The following is a 20,868-nucleotide window of genomic DNA, read 5'->3' as shown; positions in this document are numbered from 1 at the left end:
TAGTAGGCAAAGCTGGAGAAACCCCCACACTGAGCAATTAAATTCTCCTAAAACAGGTACCCTGGCTCTGGTGAGTCATGCCTGCCTCTAAATCCTAACTACTCAGGAGGCTAAGATCTAAGGATCATGGTTTGAGGCCAGCCTGGGTTAGGAAAGTCTCTGGAAACTCTTATCTCCAATTAATCATCTAAAGGCCAGAAGTGAAATGGTGGCTCAAGCACCAGTGACAGAGCCCAGGCCCTGAATCCAAACCCCCAATACCAGCACAAAAACAAGTACACAACTGAAAAAGTAAACGAAATTGGACCACGGGTCAGAAATTCTTAGGAAGAGTGACTGGATATTTTGGTGGCATGGAGTGGGGTGTATACATCTCAGCTCCCACTCAAAACGTTCTCAACGATGTTCCTTTTATCTTTGACCTATATTTCTCTCACAAAGTACAATTCCTGGCTGACATGCCTCAGGGTTTTCAGAAAGCTCCAAATACTGGGATCCCTGAAGAGCTCCAAGCTTCCCCAGATTAGCAGTCAAGAGGGTAGCACTACCTTGTTCCCGAGCCTATGGCAAACAACTTGCAGCTCAGCTAGTTAAGGCTGCGTTTGCCAAATTATCTGGAAAAGTGATCTGGACCTCTGCCATACCCTAGAATTTGGAAGAAACCGGGTTGGGTAAGAAATGGGGCTTGGTATAGGTCCCTAGGGGCCAGGAACACCCCCCCCCCCACCATGCTGCCTGAGTTGAAGAGCAAAGCAGGGTAGAACTGGGGGCGGGCATCCCCAAGCCTCTGCAAGGGCTCATCTGTTTCATCCCCCAGGCTGCCAAGAGGCTTGGTCCTACTCTGTCCACAATATACAGCCTCCGAATGTCCAGAAAACGAAATTCAGGGTTTCCTAGGAGTTTCAAAGTCCTCCACGCCACTTTGAGTTCCTAAGTGAATGACCTCCAAATCTGAGCCTCTGTCTCCACTGGAGGCCAACGACAGTCCTATTTCCCCGTGGGTTGAGGTCCTGCAGGAGGAAAGCCTGTGGGAGGGGGGCGGGGAGAGCGACCGGTAGGATGAGCCCTTTCCTGGTGCAGCTTATTTAAGAGAACCTGATCCCACCGGGAAGGCCTGCGTCTCAGTGCCTCCCCCTGACTGCGTCTTGCAGGGGCCTCGCCCAAGGATACTTTTTGGCAAAGGCAGATTCGTTTAGGAAGCTAGAGGACAGCACGTTTCCACCTTGGTAACTGCCCTCTATAGCCTGGCCCCAGCGTGCCAGCCCGCCCAGTGAAGGTGGCACGGGAACTCGGGTCTGGACACTGATCTCCCGATCTCATCGCGGGGCTCCTGCGATCTCCAGCGCCCGCCTCACCTGTGGCACCTCTTCCAGACTGCGGGCTCCAGCCCCCCGCCAGACCTCGTGCAAACGAACGCGGCTCCTTCAGGCTCTCTCGGCCAGCCACTGGCTTACACGGAGCAATCCTGGGTTTCTAGGGGGTGGCTAGAAGTGACTGGAACCTGGAACCCTTCCAGAAAGGTCTCTTCGTGTATTAGAAAGAAGGATTTCCACACAGGAGAAACCAGGGCTCCAGGTCCGGATCGTGCGCTAAACCCCAGGTCCCACCGGTTCTGGTGCGAGGAGGGCTGGAGAGAAACGTCAGCCGAAGCCTCCTACCGCTGACCAGATCGAGCCCAACCGTCCTGGCCTCCCTCATCATGGGGTCCCAGCCGCCTGGACGGTTGGCTGTCTCCTGCAGGCTTTTTGCCCAAACCCCAGCCCCTCTTCCGACTCCAGCTCACTGAGAAGGAAAGGTTCCCCCAGCCTGTCTTCCGAGTGAAAACTGAGCAGCTTCCAGAAAATGAGAATGTAGCCTCGTTTGCATTGGGTAGTTTTGGATTTAAAACAAAATTTAAAAAATGAACCCCACCTTTCCACCCTCTCTAGAGGCAGAAAACTGACCTCATTCTGAATAAGAATTTATTTAACACTTGCAACTTTTCTTTTCTATTTTTTTTTTTTTTTTTGCTTCCAACTCAAGCTTCCCTGAAAGGACTTTGGAGGCGTTTAGGGAATGGTATCTATTCATTAACTCTCCTTGCTCCACGCATGTTCCGTTTTCAAATAACCTGGAGATTTAAGTATCCCTCTGTATTCATTTACAGGACGGATTGCTAGGGCTGAATAGTTCCCCTGGAGCCATTTCGGACAATCAGGTCGAAATCCAGGAACTCGTGAAGGGACGGGGGGTGGGGGGTGGGGGGGCAGATGTTGCCACGCACATCTGTGACAATGGCACCTCTGGAAACGTAGGGGCCGTGGAGGTTTCTGCAGAGTAGAGATGGCAGGTGAACGCGGGGTGGATTGGGACAGGGAGGGGCGAGTGACAATGTCAAAACTGAAAGGAAAAGTCAGCCGTGTGTGGTGGGGCCATTCCCCGGTTCGTAAGTTCTTTTCCAGCACACACGCATGTCTTGTAATTATCTGTCACTTTCCTAAGTGTAATGAGACACATGTGTCTACCTGCTTCTGGCGTGTAAGAAGAATTCGTAGGAGAAGTAGGAAGACACGCATGGACTTACGTGTCATTTCTTTGGCTATCCATCCGACGATAAGAATGAAAGGACAGGACCATGACATCCGCGGCGAGAATCCCGTGCATAATAGGCGCCCGAGCGCCTTTCCCTTTCCCACCCATGTGAGCTGTCAGAATTATTTTCGTTATCACACCGGTGTGAGCTCTGAAGTTAGTGGATCTTCCCTTTATCCAAAGTGGAAATCGGTGCACCCGAAGCAAGGCAGGAGGACTAAGGAGGAGCGAGGAAAGTTATTTACAGTGGAATTGTGCAGTTGGGGTGCCCCCCCCCCCCCTTGGATAGAATCTCAGGCCACACCTGAAGTCCTGCGTTCCCGCCCGGCGACACCCGCTGCCGCCCGCGCAGGACGAATGAGCGCCTTGCTCCCGGTAATTAAACAGTTCCAGACACCCAGGGTTGTTATCTGCAGAGCGATTTCCGGCTAGGGGACTCAGAACAAGTCTAGCTGTGAAGTTTTAACCGGATTCCCCCAACGCAATCCTAAAGAAAACGTGCCCCCTGCTGGAGATCCAGCCACAAACCCCAGAGCCCCTTTCCAGGAAAAAAAAAAAAATCATAGATCCAGTGACCCTTGTTTTATTCGCCCTGGGAGTAGTTTGTAAGTTTGTATGCTTTTTAAATAAAAAAAAAACTTTCCTCAGTTATGAAATTTATTTTTACTCCTATCAAATCAACCATACAGACACTCACAGAAACACACACACACACACACACACACACACACACACACACGCACACTTCTAGAGAGCCAATAGTGGAGGATCACTCTCACCAGTTTCTGTTTCCCTGTCCCAAGCCAGAAGTCCTTGTTCTCAAATTTGTGATGAAGAAGAAAAAAAGGGGGTGAAAGAAAGGAAAGAGGGAGGGAGGGAAGGTGGTAGGAAGGGAGGAAGGAAGGAAGGAAGGAAGGAAGGAAGGAAGGAAGGAAGGAAGGAAGGAAGGAAGGAGAAAGAGAAAGAAGGAAGGAAGGAAAGAAGAAAGAGAAAGAAAGAAGAGAAAAAGAAATAGGAAGAAAGAGAGATGAAATAGAAAGAGCAAGAGAAAGGAAGGAAGGAAGGAAAGAAATAAAGGAAGGAAGGAAGGAAGAAAGAAAGAAAGAAAGAAAGAAAGAAAGAAAGAGGAGAAGCAGCAGCGTCTGAAATTTTTAGCAAGTCTACATCCATGACCTCTTGAGAAACACTGAACATGTTCTGCATTTTCCCAGCTGGGCTGGTATGCACAGGCTCCATGCAAGGACAGGCTGTCTCTCTGACATCCCTCCTCTCTGCTCCCTGCACAGGTTTCAACCTGACCCCGCTGATTCTGAGGTTTGGCTCTCAGAAGCAGCAGTAGAATAGAGAGTCTGTTCCTTTGAATCAGTTTCCCCAGAAACACTTGAGGCTCCATGGCTTTTCCTTCTTCACCTACCATTTGCCGCTCCATCCCCTTCTTTGAAATTCCTCAGCAGACTTAATTAGATAAACTCTTTTCCTTCTATCAAAACCCAACCTCTTCCAGTAAAAACTAGGAAAGGGAGCCACTCTCTGCTAGATTGTCTACAGAACGAGGCACACAGGGGGTGGGGGAGCCACCCCGAGTTTCAGTTGCACCCCTTTCATGCTGTGGGCCTCTATCCGTGGCCCAGTCCTTGCTATCCTCCTTCCTCACGTCCTTGGGATTCTGAGTAGTTTCCAATAGGCAGAACAGAGGCTGGCACTGAGATTGCAAGCCACATCACGCAGACCAAGGGGGAGCGTCATCTGCAATCCTTAGGTTCTCCTAGACACATGGCCAGCTCCTACCTCAGTCCTGGGAGCTAAGTCCTGAGAATGTTCCCAGGGAGAACAAGCTAGGGATGAAAGAAAGACAGACTCTCTGCCTTGTTAGAGGCAGCTGTTGGGCACTTCCTGCCACTCATCACTTACTTTGCTTCCTGAAGAGGTAGGGTCTTCCTGTTCCCCCTTCTTCCTTATGACCTTGCAATAAGGGGTGGAAAGGGACTAAAATGAGATTTTGTAATAACACACACACACACACACACACACACACACACACACACAGCCACATCCACCAATGGTCCCTAATTCAAACCCAGGATGTGCATCACACGAATAACATTGCCCAGCAATTGAAAGGGGATTGGGTACCACTGCCTCTCTAGTGGATTACCTGAGGCCAGGCACTTCCATTGGGGACATGCTGGGTTCTCAAAGACTTGGTCCAAGGGGAAGAGAAGTTGTCACTACTGGGAACCTGGAAGGCATCCTACCTGATGCTATGCCAGCTTTGAGACGTAGGTGAGGGATTGGAGTTGAGAAAGTTCCATACAGGAGGCAAACGTAGAGGCACAGTGAGCTCAAAGTGGACCACTCTCTGTGCTAGAAGAACCTCAGCCCACTCAGGAGATGCCTCCTATCACAACACCATGGAACACCTGCCCAGAGCAGCACAGGAAACCAAAATCTACTGCGTCAGCCACCAGCAAAGGCTGACTTAGAATTCCAGTTCTCAATGTGGTTTGTTCCTGGGTGACTCCGGGCAAGTCAGTGTGCCAATCGTTAATGCAATTATTTAATAAAGAACAAGAATTTGCTGAAACTCTTTGAGCAGATACCAGATTTTAAAAGGATAATATATTAGCCTGTGGTTTGTTTTTTTTCCTTCCAAAATTATTCATAGTTGGGTTCTTTGGGTATTACTTTGTATATGTGGATGGAGAAAGAGTTTGGCTCTTAGGTTGCTAAGTATAGAGGTGCTAGAATAGAGTGCCTGACATAGGATGTTCTGTTTCAGCTAACCCAGTTCAAGGGTGATCCACTGAGGAGAAGAAGAGCTGGGATCATAGTCTCCAACTCAGCTCAAAAGCAGCTCAGGTTAAGCCAGGTGCCTGTGACTCATGTTGTAATCCTAGCTACTCAGGAGGGTAAGACCTGAAGATCCCAGTTTAATGCCAGTCCAGGCGGGAAGGTCTTTGAGACTCTTGTCTTCAGTTACCCTCCAAAAAGCCAGAAGTAGAGGTAAGGCTTAAGTGGTACAGCAAGTCTCGAACAAAAAAGCTCAAGAACAATGCTCAAGACCCGAGTCCAAGCCTCAGTATTAGCACACATGCACGCACGCATGCACAGACACAGATAAGCACACAGACACATATATACAGCTCAGGCAGTAAGGCTGATAACTGAAAGTTTAAGTGATAATGGTGCACAAAGCTCTAGTTTTATGCCACTAAATCACTCAGACATTATAAACCTGCAGACTCCGCAGACGCCTTACTCAAACACTTCTGATTTCAGAGGCCTGCAGTAGCCCTTGGGAATCAATCTTGTCTCTTTTATTTATTATTATTATTATTTAACAAAACCTCACAGACAATTCAGACAGCAGAAGTCTTTAGCACAGATATATCCCAAGAACCACTGGGAAAGCAAGATACCTGGACCTTGGTAAGTAAGATCCTAAGGATTGCAACCTTACCCAGATTTAAAAGCAAGGCTTCAATAAAGCCTTCCATGCACTTGTACAGGCCCTTCCTTCCTGTGCCCTCTCCCTTTCTGTATCTATAAAAACAGGGACTTAGTGTTCATCAAAAGCTTATTCAACTCCTAAACTTGAATATTTCACTCCCTATATGAATTGAGGAGTGATTTGGAGGTGAGGTGCATGGTTGTTGTTGTTTTTTCCATAATCACACGTTACAGGAGACTTCTCAACTACCAAAATGTAGTAAATAGGAATTCTTGCAGCCAGAGAACTACCCTAGGTTTTTGCAGAAATACCCATCTTGGTTCAACGTGAAGGGGTGGTTTCACAGAAATCCTCACCTGAGGATTACAGAGGAGGACGAGGAAACCATCAGGAAATGAGAGGCTGCTCCCCAAAGAGAGTTGTGACATGGGAATGTAGAGTTCCAGGCCAGCAGGCGTTTAGCTGTGCTACTGGAAGGCTGCATATTTGTGGGGGAGGTTGGGGCCAAGAGATTTCTGAAGTTACCAAGGAGCTCTTTTCCCTTCCGTTGCATAGTTTGTTCTGCAAGTATTATCAGAAGCTGCGAGAAGAAAGGTGTTGGCAGCTAAATGAGGAGTCCTTGGAATTCTCCCTGCATGTTCCAGACTTTCTTATGGGATGGACAGTCACTTTGCACAGAAGCAGCCTAGAGAGCTGAAGGGAAGTGCTTACATGAACCTCCCGCCCATTCCCTTTGTGTTATCTGGGATCATGACATTAGGCACCAGCCCAAAGAGGTGGGTTGTTGTTTTTTTTTAGATTTTCTTTTGGTTTTGACACTGGTTGTTTTGTTGTGTTTTTTTAAAAAAGATCTTATCATCTCATTTAATAATCATATAGAGGTACACAGCAATTAGTCTAGAAGATTTTTATCAGAATGATACAGTACCCATAATTAGATATGCTGCGGGCATTTTATTAAGGTTGGTGTAGAGTTGTTCTGGTATTATCAATTGCAAATGTTTCCTAATCACATAATCTTTTGTGTTTTCTATTCCTGGGATATAAATTAACTTCCTAATCTGTAGTCACGCTACATAGACAACTAAGTATTCATCAACATGTACCTAAGGATAGGTCCCAAAGAATCAAATGGACTGCTTCTAGTGTCCCAAGCCAGATGATACTCCACTAATACTCTCCTTAGGGATAGTCTCATATGTATACCTTCATTTTTAAGCAGATATGCAAGAAAAGACTATTGCTCCTTCTTTTGTGACTGTGAGTACAATTATGGAAGAAAATCTGCCAAGATATGTCCTATAAATACTACTGTCACAGAGTAGATAATTATATGTCTAAGTAGCTTATACTAAAGAAATAACTATCAACACACATATCAATGTATTACAAGGTTATTTTTTGTATGTTTAGTTTTTTAAACTAAAAACCTTAATTTTCTTACAAATGAAAGTAAAATAAAGTTTATGATAATTTATAATGGCATTGTCATTAAAATTGTGTATTTCAGAAACACCAATGATATTGATATGATACCATTGCTAATGTACTGTTAATTGAGAAAAATGAGATACGTAATTGTCCTCGCTAAAAGGGATAAACATTCAAATATAAAATAATCCATTAACATGGTATTTGTTAGGAGAGATGTCTAAGGTTTTCTGTCTAACTCCCAGTGGTAGGTAGGAAAGCTGTTTGATATAGACACTTTTCTAGAAAACTGAGTAATAGAGGGGAGCTACAGTGTCCAATCTAAGGGTAATTGTTTTGTGTGTCTGCAGTATCCTGGCCACCCAGGACTCGCACCCATGACAAGAAAGTCACCAGCACTCAGTCACTGGAGCTAGGAGTCTTTATTTAGCTGTGCACTGCATGTACTCTCCACTGACGTGATGGTAAAAAAACAGCAATGAGCCACCACAGGGCCGGGGTTTGAAAGGTAGAAGCTACGCATTCTGCAGCAGGTGGTCATGTAGCACAGATGCAGGGGGTCAACGCAAGGGCGCAGAGCAAAATGTTTATGGAACGTTTAGGAAGATTTCCTGAGGTTAGACATGTACAATATACAGGGACTGCAGGTAACAGCAAGGGTGGGGCCATTTCACTCCCTAGCTTCCTCAGAGTCTCTGGGAAATGAGGGAACATTGGAGCAGACAGGGCTGTGCTGTGTGCTGCCTCCAGCAGGAGGCACTGCTCTGTTACTCTTTATGGTGTTGAAGGGAGAAGTCAGGGTCAATGGGGGGGGCCTTGCCTTGGCTGGACCCAGACTTGTAAGTAGAGTCTTGGAAGTAGAAAGAAATTTAAGGACTCTATAGCTGGACACAAGCTTCCCGCCCCCCCCCCCCACTTCTCTCTTTTCCAGAAGATGTGTATGAACTGCATGAATTCTCTCTGCAAAAGGCAGATTTGTCTCTCAGTCTGTCTGAGGAGACGGTGGCTTGGAAATAGGATGAACCTGGTCTCATAGTGACATCGCTAGGGAAGTCTGGAGAGGTGAGACGTCAATCCACATCCTTAGTGGCGGGTCCACGGATCGGCAGTGTGGATCCGCTGGCCATCTCGGCAGCATCTGTTAGAAGTGTGGAGAAGCACAGGCCCTCTTCCAGACGTGCTGCCCTGGAAGTGGCATTTTAAAGAAGTGCCTTGCTCCCATAAGCAGGCACATAAATGTCTGCGATGCATACCATTTTGATCTACACATCCAGGCCCTGATTTCTTCCTTTTTTTTTCTTTTGAGATACATTCTCACTATATAGCCTAGATTAGCCTGGAATTTATGATCCTTTTGCTTTAGTCTCCTAAGTGCTGGGATTATAGGCATTCACTACCATACTTGACTAACATCTTTGCTTAATCTCAGCTTTTAGAGCAAAATCAAACCAAAGGCTTATAGACTAAAGCCTAGAAAAACAGAATCACACCAAACCACACCAAGCCCTAAATCAGCTGCCATTTCAGCTATGGTCTGATAGTAAGCAGCCTTGGTCAACCAGCTCCCTGGCTTTCCCTCTCCCATGTGGTCACTACTCTCTCCTGGTACCAGAGGTCATACTGGACAATCAGAGAGTCACTGAGAAAGCTGAGCAGCTTCTATGTGATGAAAGGTAGGCTTCAGGTTTGCTTTTGTTTTACATTGGTTGTGGGGCTTGAACTCAGGGCTTGGCCTTGTCCCTGATCTCTTTTGCTGAAGGCTAGTACCCTACCACGTTCAGCCCCAGCTCCGCTTCTGGTTTTCTGGTGCATAATTGGAGAAACGAGTCTCACTGACTTTCCTACTCAGGCTAGCTTTGAACCTCCGTCCTCGGTTCTCAGCCTCCTGAGCAGCTAGAATTATAAGCATGAGCCACCAGCACCCAGCCAGATTTGCTTTCTTGCATAATGGCAGATGCAGGCTTGTCTGATGATATATGGGGAACAAAAGCATCTGCTTCTCCCTCCTATCTCCTTCATGGTGAGAAGCTATGTAAGGGCTCTTAGGATCTATTTTCATGATGTATGCACTTACCTAGAAACATGTCTATTATTAGTGATATTTGTACATTAATAATGCATCATTTCTGACTCATTTTGGCACAGGTGATACTTTTACATTCAAAAAGAATCATTAGTAACAGCAGGTTAAAATTATGCAAAGGATCCATACCTCAAAAACAACACAGTTTGTCAGTCAGCAGTTGTATTTGATTATCCGAATAATCTGCCAGACTCTGTGTGCTTATTATATCATTGCTAGCTGAAATCCTACCAATAGAAGGATCACAGATGCAAAAAAAGTAGATGTGTTTCATCCTCTGATCTTCTGCTCAATTTTCTTTCTTTTTTATTCCTGGTCCAGGGGCTTGAACTCTAGGCCTAGGCATTGTCATTGGGCTCCTTTTGCTCAAGGCTAGCACTTTACCTCTTTGAGCCTTGTGCCATTTCCAGGTTTTTCTGTGATGAATTGAAGAGTCTCAGGCTAGCTTTGAATCACGATCCTCACATCTCAGCCTCCTGAGTAGCTAGGATTACAGGCATGAGCTACCAGCACCTCAATTTCCTTCTTTACAATCAACTGCAGAAGATGCCCACATTGATGCCATACTAGGCATCGGCTGTGGGTAGGATCCTCAGGGAAGCACGTGGAGAGGGTAGGGATCCAAGTTGCATTGATGCATTGCTTTCCCTTCCCTCCCTTCCAGGAGCCCAGGGCCTTTCAGGAAGTCCTATCTGACCCTCACCCATGATACACATAGCTTTGAGGAGTGACAATTATCATTGTGTCAGTCTGCTTGTTTTAAGAGCTGGGTCTTGAAAGAATTGTGCCAATCTATGGGACTTTCACAGAAATGGCAGAATTATCTTGCATTCATATATATTCTTCCAGGCACCTATGGCTCACACCTGTAATCCTAACTACTCAGGAGGCTGAGAACTGAGGATTGCCATTTGAAAGCCTGGGCAGGAAAGTCTGTGAGACTCTTATCTCCAATAAACTGGAAATGGTTCTGGAAATGAAGCTGGAAATGGTTCTGTGGCTCAAGTGGTAGAGCACTAGCCTTGAACACAAAGAGGCTCACGGACAGCACCTGGACAGATAGATAGATAGATGATAGATTCATCTGGGTTCAGATAGATAGATAATAGATAGATAGATAGATAGATAGATAGATAGATAGATAGATAGATAGATAGATAGATAGATATAGATATAGAAATATACACACACATACACACACATATTCCAACTACAAAATATCTGGTGCCTTGAACTGACCATTTTTGATACTTCAATTTCAAAGATGAGAAGTTTGACTCCAGAAATACAATTCACCTTGTAACAAGGCTACAGCTCAGAGCCGGCTTCCTTGACTGCTGGGAGGTACTCTTGGCATTTCTATTCATTTGCTCTCCACTTTTGTGATTTGAATCTTGAAGGAAGGAGTCCCCTTTTGTCCCATGTCCTCAAGGGACCAAGCCTACCACGAAGGGTGGTGGTGTTCTTGGTGGGAGCCCTTCAGAGACCTGCAGGCTCATGGGGACATACAGTTGCGCCCGTGCTTGGGCCTACATTTGGATGCCTGCTGCTCAGTGCAGCAGCTTTATGAAAACATTAAATGTCATTACTTATTTCTTCACATCCAAAATGTATACTTCAACATTCTTTCTCTGTAGACAAGTGTCACTTTTACTGCAATCTTCAGGCCAGATGTTCCTGGTATAAGTGGTAACAGCTGCCACACTGGCGGGAACAGAGCTCCAGCCAAGTCACTTTCCAATGGGCCCAATGGGCCTTCTCTGTGAGAACAACTGACGAGACAGGAGAAACCCATACCTGGCCCTCCTCAACTGCTCAGGAAACCCTGTCAGTGCTGGAACTGGGGCGTTGGGAGGGCGAGCTGCCAAACTGCAGGCTCTGTTTGCCTCTTCCTCTGTGATGAGCTGGAAACTCAGGGCAGGGAGAGTCAACGCTGCCTTCTTCCCTTTGAGTTTCTTTCAAAGCAGTGTTTGTAGTGCCATCGCCCATTATCCATATCCTCACTTGTCTGGGGACCAAGGCGCTGCCCTTGCTTTCTGTCACACTCGCCACAGCCTCCTGTGATCTTAAGTTGACATTCTATTGTTTTTGAATTTTGCTCAAGTTGCAGCCACCTGGTAGCATTTATCTCCTCCGTGCCCTTGGGCTTTGGTGAATTCCTCAATAAGGTCCCATCTCCGCGTCAACATTTCCAGAAACTACAAGCACAATTTGCTTCCATCTTCAGCTAAGACTGGAGACTTGATTCAACCCAAAACGAACTCTTGCCTTTGCTTTTTTTTTTTTTTTTTTTGGCTCACAAGCTGAACAGTCCATTACCTAAGAATGTCATCCTGCTGAGCAAAGTTGGATTTACAAGACACACAAATACATGGAAGAATGCGCACACACAAATGCTTTGCACAACCATCAGACCTGTGGGTGGTTGCAACGTGATGTTTTCTCCAAGAGGTGGCGAGCTCATTCACACCAAGTCCAGACTCCTATGCATGGGAATGAGGTTGCATTAGGCTGGAGTAAATCACTAGTTGCTTCATGGAAACCTAAAGACCGGGCTCCTTTTGGTATATGAGCATTCCAGAGGCCAGGGGTCATGGGGCCCAGAGCCTTTGGGAGTGGCCCAGCCACTGTCCTCCATTCCAGATCATAGCATCTGTCTCCTTAAAAACCAAGTGATAACGGGGAAAGGCTGGGCCTTGGGTCCACATTGGACAGCTCTTGGTCCTAATCTTGCCCCTTACCTTTGGGGCCAGCTGCTTAGCCACTGGAGACTTCCATTTCCTTATCTGCAAGATGAGAACAACACCTGTCCTATGGGATTCTTTGCTCAGCCATAAAGAGAATTACTAATACTCTCTCCTTCTTCCGTTGGAACCAGATTGTGGTTTTTGCACTTTCCAAGTAGAGCTATCTTTGAGAATTCGCTTCTCAAATTTAGAACAATTTCCAATCTGATACTGCAACTCTCAGAAAAGTGACTGAGGTCAGTCAGTTTCCAAGCTATCTTTCTACACTGTGTCCTGTGACACGGATGCTAGAGACCTGAAAATCGCATTCCTTCTCTGTTGGCTGTTGGCTGTCTTTTTTTGTTTTTTTTGCCAGTCCTGAGGCTTGAACTCAGGGCCTGGGTGCTGTCCCTGAGCTCTTTTGCTCAAGGCTAGCCCTCTACCACGTGAGTCATGGCTCCACTTCCAGCTTTTTCTGCTTATGTGCTACCAAGGACTGGACCTGGGCCATCACGCGTGTGAGGCAAGCGCTCTACCACTGAGCCATACTCCCAGCCCCTGGCTGTCTTTTTAAATTTTGTACAAAAGGTTACAATTCCCTAAGTCAAGTACAATGCTTCTTACACAATGTTTCCCCTTTCCCATCTTTCCCCAATTTCCCCCCACCTCCATTCCTGCCCGCAAGTTGCATCGTTCACTTTTTATGTAGCACATATTGACTGCAATGACTGCATTTGCTCATCACCCGTCCTCCCTCCATTCTTGTGCCTCCCTAATAAAACAAGCAAATAACAACACATTTCCATTTCCTGGAATCCATTTTGAGAAATAGTACTTCAAATGTTTAGAGGAGTTATGTATGAGTTCCTCCCCTAAGTGTGTCCTTCTTTAGTAAGCTGTTTGTGTGTAAATGCAGACCCCTGTGATAAGTTATTATGTCAAGTTGTATTTTAGATCTAGCTTTCACATATGAGAGAAAATATGCACTGTTTTTGTCTCTGAGCTTGGCTTACCTCAAGTAACATGATTTGTTTTAGGCCCATCTATTTCCCTGCAAACAACATAATACTATTCTTTCTAATGGATGAGTAACATTCCATTGTGTATATATACCACATATGCATACATACGTATGTATGTATGTATACACATGTACTAGTGTATGTGTATGTGTGTGTGATCTTGAACTCAGTGCCTGGATGCTGTCCTTGAGCTTTTCTGTTCAGGGCTAGCACACTCCCACTTGAGCTGCAGCTCCACTTCTGGCTTTTTGGGTGGGAGAGTCTCAGTTTCCTACCTGGCATGTCTTTGAATTTCAGTCCTCAGATCTCACCCTCCTGAGTAGCTCGGATTACAGAGCTGAGCCACTGGCGCCCAGCTGTACCATAACTTGGCTATTGTGAACAGTGCAGCAACGAACATAGATGTGCAAGTGTCTTTACTGCATCCTAACCTGTCCTGTTCTGGGTAGATGTAGTGGCTGTCTTTTGATTAAACATTGTGATAGAGGATTGAGAAAGAGATACAAATCAGTTTGCACTCAGTAGCACCAGAAGGTTCTACACACCCAAAGCCAGTTTCATTATACGCTGGGAAGATGCCATCATAGAATGACAAATACCTGTCCCTGAGAGCTGAGCTTCTACACCATGAATTCCTGACTCTAAGCTCTGAGTTTTCTAGAACTAGCAGAGAAGAAACTAGCACTCTGCTTAAAAACCCTGAGCCCAGCTCTTTCACTTTACTGATCCCTTAGGTTCTGACAACTCTAAACTTTTCCTTTGACTCCATGTTCTCACTGTAGTAGTGTCTCTGTCATGTTCTCTCAGACTACGGTCATGTCCTGTGATTCATTTTTTGTATTGTTCTTTCCATTGAGATGCCCAATGTGGCTTCTATTTTCTATTTTCTTGACTGGACCTCGATTGCTGTAGACACCATGTGTCTCAACTTGCTCTGACTATCCTTCTCTCCCATTTTCCTAGTACTTTGTATGGTTTAATATTTGTTTCAAAGGAAAAAAAGATTGTCCAGGTTTTGATGATCACCCTTAATAGGTCACTTTGGGTATGTCTGTCCTCACTCATAGGGGAAGGACTTTAATACTTGTATCAATATGACTTTTGCTATTGATTCCTATGTGTTTTCTTTGACCCTGAGCCATATTTGTATTCTCCATTTTGGAAAAAGTGCTCATCTTAATTTTTTTTTTTAAAAAAAACAACTAGGTGTGGCTCAAGTGGTAGAGTATCTGCCTATAAACCCAAGGCCTTGAATTCAAACTCCAGTACTACCAAAATAAAGTAACATAATGCCCCTCAGTAGATAAATGGATCAAGAAATTGTGGTATATATACACAATGGAATTCTATGCTTCTATCAGAAAAAAATGACATTCCCCCATTCATAAGGAAATGGAAAGACTTGGGAAAAAACATACTAAGTGAAGTGAGCCAGACCCAAAGAAACACAGATTCTATAGTTTCCCTCATTGGAAATAATTAGTAAATGTCTAGGATACTACTAACAGATGATCACAATAGCTCAATCGCTATGTACATACGGTCACATAAGATGATGCTAAGCGAAATGAGCTCCAAGTTATGGAAATAAGTGGTTTATCATTGTTGTTGTTATTTTCAACATATCATGTGAAATTGTGTGTTTTTCTTTTGTCTTTCTTCCCCATGGTTTTACCCCTGATGTTACTATAACTGATTTTGCTACCCTGGGTATTGCATATATGTTTATCGGAACTAGGGAAGGGAAGGGGAACATCAAAATGATGAGACAAAGGGTAAGAGGAAAACCAATGCAGCAGCAATACTTACAGGACAACATGCTATAAATCAACTGTACAACTTGGGAAGGGGGGGATTGGAAAGGAGGGAGGGTGAGAAGAAAATGAGGGAGGAGGTAATAAAGTTTGACAGGAAATATGCTCACTACCTCATGTATATAACTGTAACCCCTCTGTACATCACCTTGATAATAAAAATAAAATTTAAAAAAGCACAAGAAAAATCATGAAGAATATTACATCATTTGCAAGGTAATGGAAGACCTTGGGGGAAAAAATCTGTTACATAAAGCAAGTCAAGTTCACAGAAGCAAAGGATGCATGTTTTCTCTCATACATGGAAGTTAGATCTAATTTATAAATGCATCTAAATATATACACAAAAGAGTTAAATAAAGTATGGTATATGCAGGGGAGACCAACGGTGTAAGTCTTTTGAATAATTTACAATCTAACCAAATGAATACCAGAAAGCTGGAACTGAAGGAGTCAGGGGATGAGGTGAAGTTGAGGGGAATAGATGAATGAAGACAGGAAGGATGGGATAACACAGTCACCATATTCATCCATACGTGAAAACAGAACTAGGGAAATTGAGGGGATGGTTGGGGTTGGGAGAGATGGGAGAGAATGATGAAAATGGTGATATTAATCAAGGTGCATTGTACTCACAAACTGACATCCTTAATTGAGTCCCACTTATTACTTAAAGATACATACATACATACATACAAACACACACATACATACACACACATATAAGGCAGAACTCTTTGGTACACCTTAGGACTTGTGCTATGTTAGCATTGCCCGAGGCATCTTCCTTTAATTCTGCCATCAAAACACGAGTGCTGTCTTCAGGATTCCTGTCTAGGTTTAGGTGCTTGAATACAAAGGCACCAGGTTTTAGTTGGAATTTCTTTTTTATGTGGTGGTATTCAATTCTACAGTAACTAGAGTCAAGAGCATCTCCAAGCCTTGATGAGGCTTTCTCTTCACCTAGGATGATGCTGTGCTTCTTTTCAACATGCCCACACAAAGTCCTATCCTGTCTTCTGCTCAGGTAATGTCCTATCCTGTCCTCTTCTCAGGTAGTTCTGGCTTTGTGAGTCTTTTTACAGCTGTTGTCTTCTCTGCTCACCAACCTGCGCTATGCAATACTCCAAATCATTCTGGAACTTGCCACTTGGTGATTCTGTATCGTGTCTTCCATCAGGGGATCTTATGTTACTGTAACTTTGCAGACATCTTGAACTTGTCAGTTTGACCAATTGTTAAGCTCTTTGGCAGAACTCCCTGTACTTTTTCTTCAATTCCTTCTCAGAACTTGTCAATTTTGTTCTTCACCCCAGTCATTCCAAGCTTCTTCTAGTTAGTTCCTAATGCCCGTGACATTCCACTTCCCTTGCTTCCTAACTCATGCATTCCAGGATCTTTTTCACTTCTGTACTTTTGTTCATGCTATTTGCTATTTTTCCCATTCGCCTCTGCATCTCTCTACTTCTTCCTTCTTTAGCTTCCCCTGAGAGTCCAGCTGAGTCCGGTGTCTTTCTTCTGTACCACCATTGTCCTGTGTCACAGCTTGTAACATTACACTTGCCACGTTGTGCTAAAACCATCTCTTAGAAGTTTGACTTTTTAGAGGACTTCCCCAGAAGCTCCAAGGATAAATGATGTGTCTTGAGTGTCTCCACACAATGGGTAAGCCAAAGCATGTCACAGAAAGGAGGCCCTTGATCAATGTTTGTTGACCTAAACTTAATACCTTTTTGCTGAATGATTGAGTGACATCAAGGCAGCAATTCCACAAGCTATACTTTTTTTTCTTCCCTTAGACACGTATTTATCTCCTTCTTCCTTTGCCAAAACCCCTAAGATTGCTTCACTGTGCTGTATAATCTTTCTGTCAGGTTCCTGACACACAAAACACATGTAATCATTCCATTATGAAGCCTGGCACTAAGTTTAAGCTGAGAATGCAGATTTATTAGCTCTTGTACCAGGAAACCAGGGAGGTGAGGGTTTAGGGAGATTTCCCACTGGGATAGAGCTGCTCGTGTACTTTGAGGCAATTCTATGCTTCAGTAGGAACCTCAAGTGTCCTTGCAGATTGGGTTTCTCCATCTTCCTTTGGGGTATGTGGGCAGGCTACTGCTATGAGCTGACAGTAATGAGCAACTTGCGTGTTGAATACTCATGACTGCTCCACAAAAAGATGAGAAAGCCCTGTACTATTGACTCTTTGTTTTGATGCAAAGGTAAGTTGTAATCCTGGCTCGTTGTTTTTTGTTTGTTTGTTTGTTTAACTCTGGTGTGCCTGTGAGTTATTCTTTTTGGAAAGGCAAGGCAGTGGTTGCAAATAGCAGGTGTCCAGAGTATATTCTAACATTCTCCACGTATCTGCTCAGGTTTTTCTCTTTTTAAAATGGTCATTATACTGGTGATGTACAGAGGGGTTACACTGACTTAAGCCAGGTAAAGAGTACATTTGTTTTTGAACAACATTCTCCCTTCCCTTGCTCTCTCCTGGTTTTGACTCCCTGTCCCCACCCACAAGTGGTAGAATTCATTTTTCCACATAGTGTCTACTGACTACCAGTGCTGCATTTGCTTTTGCTCCTTCTTGTTGTCTCAGAAATATTCTCTATCCAAATCCTCTCTGTTTAAAGCTTCATCCACCAGTATGGCATCTTGATCCTGCTCCTGAGCTCTGGAGATGTGTGATGCCCATTGCAGCTCTCAGTTGCATTGCCTTAAAAGGACAGGTTGGTGCCAATGGCTCTGGGCTGGGACAGAGAAGTTGCACATACTGGTTCCAGGTCCTTTCATGATGTTGACTAAAGAGAAAATTTCCTAATGCTTTCATCTTCTCTTTCCCATCACTTTCCACCTGTCCCTTCTTCTGTTATGACATAGGATAAAATTGTTTTTGCTATGATGCAGAGAGTACCAAATATAAATATCTATATCTATCATCTATCTATCTCAAATATAAATATCTATACCTATCATCTATCCATCTATCTATTATCTACCATCTATCTATATTTATCATCCATCTGTATCTATCTAATCTATCGTCTTAGAAAGTCTACAAGAGCAAAGGGACGTGATTTGAGAGGAAGTATTATTAAAGCTCTTGATTCATATTCGGCTTGTCTTCAGGACGCAAAGTGTGACTGCAAAATCCAAAGAAATTTGGGCAGAGAGAGAAGTCAATTTGAATTGAATGAGTCATCACTGCAAGGCATTTGTTGAGAAAGCCTAAAATCAAAGTAACATCAGGTGGCAGCCAAGTCCAACCACAGCAACTGCTTTCATTCTTGTGCTCATCCCATGTATAGTTATCAAAAACCACATATGCTTTGGACTTAATTGTGTCCAGCCTCCACCGACTCAAGTGAAGCATGAATCCCCAATGGGAGGATATTCAGAGATAGGGGACTTTGGGAACTATCTTAGCCCATTTTTTGTTGCTAAAAGAGAAAAACTAATGCTGGGCTCTGGACACATAGCAACATATGTGTTCTTTAAATCTCTGAGATCCCTCTCTCCTGGAATTGACAATGCTCTATAAATTGTTTAACTTTTTGATTGGTGCCTATATCTGATGTATGAGTCTGTGTCTCTCCTGGAAGTTATGCCCAGGTGACTAAGAACCACTGGCATCCTAGGAGCTGAGCCTGAATGGAGCCCGAGGTGCTTGGGCCTCTCCCAGGAAGGATCTTGTTTACCCAGAAGAGTTTGTCAGTCAATATGTCAAAGGCCTGGTAAACTGCTGGCTTGTGCAATTTGGGAAACAGGTAATATCCACCTCCATATTGCTTCCTCTCAGCCTATTTGTGCTACTATAACAAAATGCCACAGGCTGGCCACTCTATAATAACAGAAATTTATTTCTCACAGTTCTAGAGAATCCAATATCAAGACATCAAACAAATTTGCGTGTGGTGCCTGTTGTTTTCAGCTTAATAGGTGACATGATGGTTCTGCATCTTCTGGAAGGGACAAGCACTATGTCCTTACACATTGAAACTTGAAAAAAGCAGAAGGCCTTACGTTCCCCCCAGCCCTTTAATAGGAGGAGCTCTTATGGCATAACAGCTCCCAAAGGCCTCACCTTTTACTACCTTGGGGATTAAGTTTCAACCTGAACCTGAAGGGGACACTCAAACTGTAACATTGCTCTGCTGTGGTTTTGCTCCAAGTGCCTGGAATGAAGGAGGAAATGAAAGAGGAGGCTCAGGCTGGCATGGGGATCACATGAGACCTCAAAGGAGCAGGGAAAACAAGGAGGACACTTGTCAAAACCAGGCAGAAGAATCCTTTGAACAGGCCCAAACCACCTCCAGATGGCTGAGAAGCAAGGTCTGAGCCTCCTTTGGAGCTACAGACCCTGCCTGACACCAGCCTTGTATGCCACAGTTGGGGAAATGGTCACATTCTCTAAGCTGTGGATAGCATCTACTTTGGCGGTCTATAGGACAGCAACTGTTGAGAATATATGATGAGAGCCACCAGACACAGAACGAAGAAAGCTCAGTCCACACTGGCATCGGCAGCCTATTTGCAAACATAGATGTGCTTGGGTTCCTCCCCTCCCCCAAGACTTTTTTCTTTTAGGCAAATGCCAAAAGGGTCATTTGGACATTGATCAACTAAAGGTGAATTGAACAGGGTTCTCTTGGGACACAGGACAAATGTCTCCCCAGAATGTGAAATTGGCTCCCAATCATGGAGATTGTCTGCTCCTAAAATAGGCATAAACTAGGGACCCAGGAGAACTAATCATGCTACTTATCCTAAGGCCCAAAGCCTTAAACCCTACAGTACTGATTGTGTTGATTCAGCCTGAAAAGAACCAAGTTTTGAGTCTGAGTCTGAAACCTGGAAAAGAATGATGTCCCAGTTTCAGCAGTGAGCCCAAAGATCTCTCTCCCTTGGCCTTTCTGCTCATTCGGGTCTTTAATGGGTTGGTGGAGGCCTATCCACACGAGAGAAGGAAATTTGCTTTACTCAGTTGTGGATTCAATATTAATTTCATTCAGAACTTTCCACACAGACATGCCAGAATACTGCTTGACCAAATTTCTGGGAACCCAGTGCCCCAGTGAAGTTGACACATAAAATTAACCATTATAAGCTACCATTCCCTTTGCTTTATCTTCTAAAAACTGAGGGGAAAAAAGAAAGAGTATATGAAAACCGCAACCTGGTATTTTAGGGCCCCTTCATCTTTTGGAAAGAATGTCAATTATTGTAATTATTCACTGTCACCTCTGTCTCTATGCTGTGTTCTCGCCCTTGCTTTGCTTAGGTGACATCTTGTATTTCTTCATAGTAAGGATTCATACAGGAAAGTTTTACCTACAGCCAGACTGACATTGTAAGCAGCAATTAAAACCTCTCATGAAATATATGATATAATTTGTGAAATAAGTATTAACTAAATTAACAAAGGAAGAAAAAATTAACAAAAATAGATCACTGTACTTAAACCATAAATAAACCTGGACTTTAATCATTTTACTTTTTCCTGCCCAAACAGGGCCTTTAGTACAGTGACAAATAAAATATGTCAGTTTTTAAAATGTTATGACCATCTATCTTAAACAAATGATTGTACTTTTTGGTTTTTGTGCTAGGCCGGGAGCTTGAATCAGGGCTTGTGCTCAAGGCTAGTGATTAATTAGAGATAAGAGTCTCACAGACTCTTCTGCCTGTGCTGGCTTAAAACCACAATCTTCAGATCTCAGCTTCCTGAGTAGCTAAGATTACAGACATGAGCTTTGAGTAGAAAAATCTG

This window comes from Perognathus longimembris, chromosome 8 (genome assembly GCF_023159225.1).
Source record: "Perognathus longimembris pacificus isolate PPM17 chromosome 8, ASM2315922v1, whole genome shotgun sequence".
NCBI lineage: Eukaryota > Metazoa > Chordata > Mammalia > Rodentia > Heteromyidae > Perognathus > Perognathus longimembris.
This window is presented reverse-complemented; position numbering follows the sequence as displayed.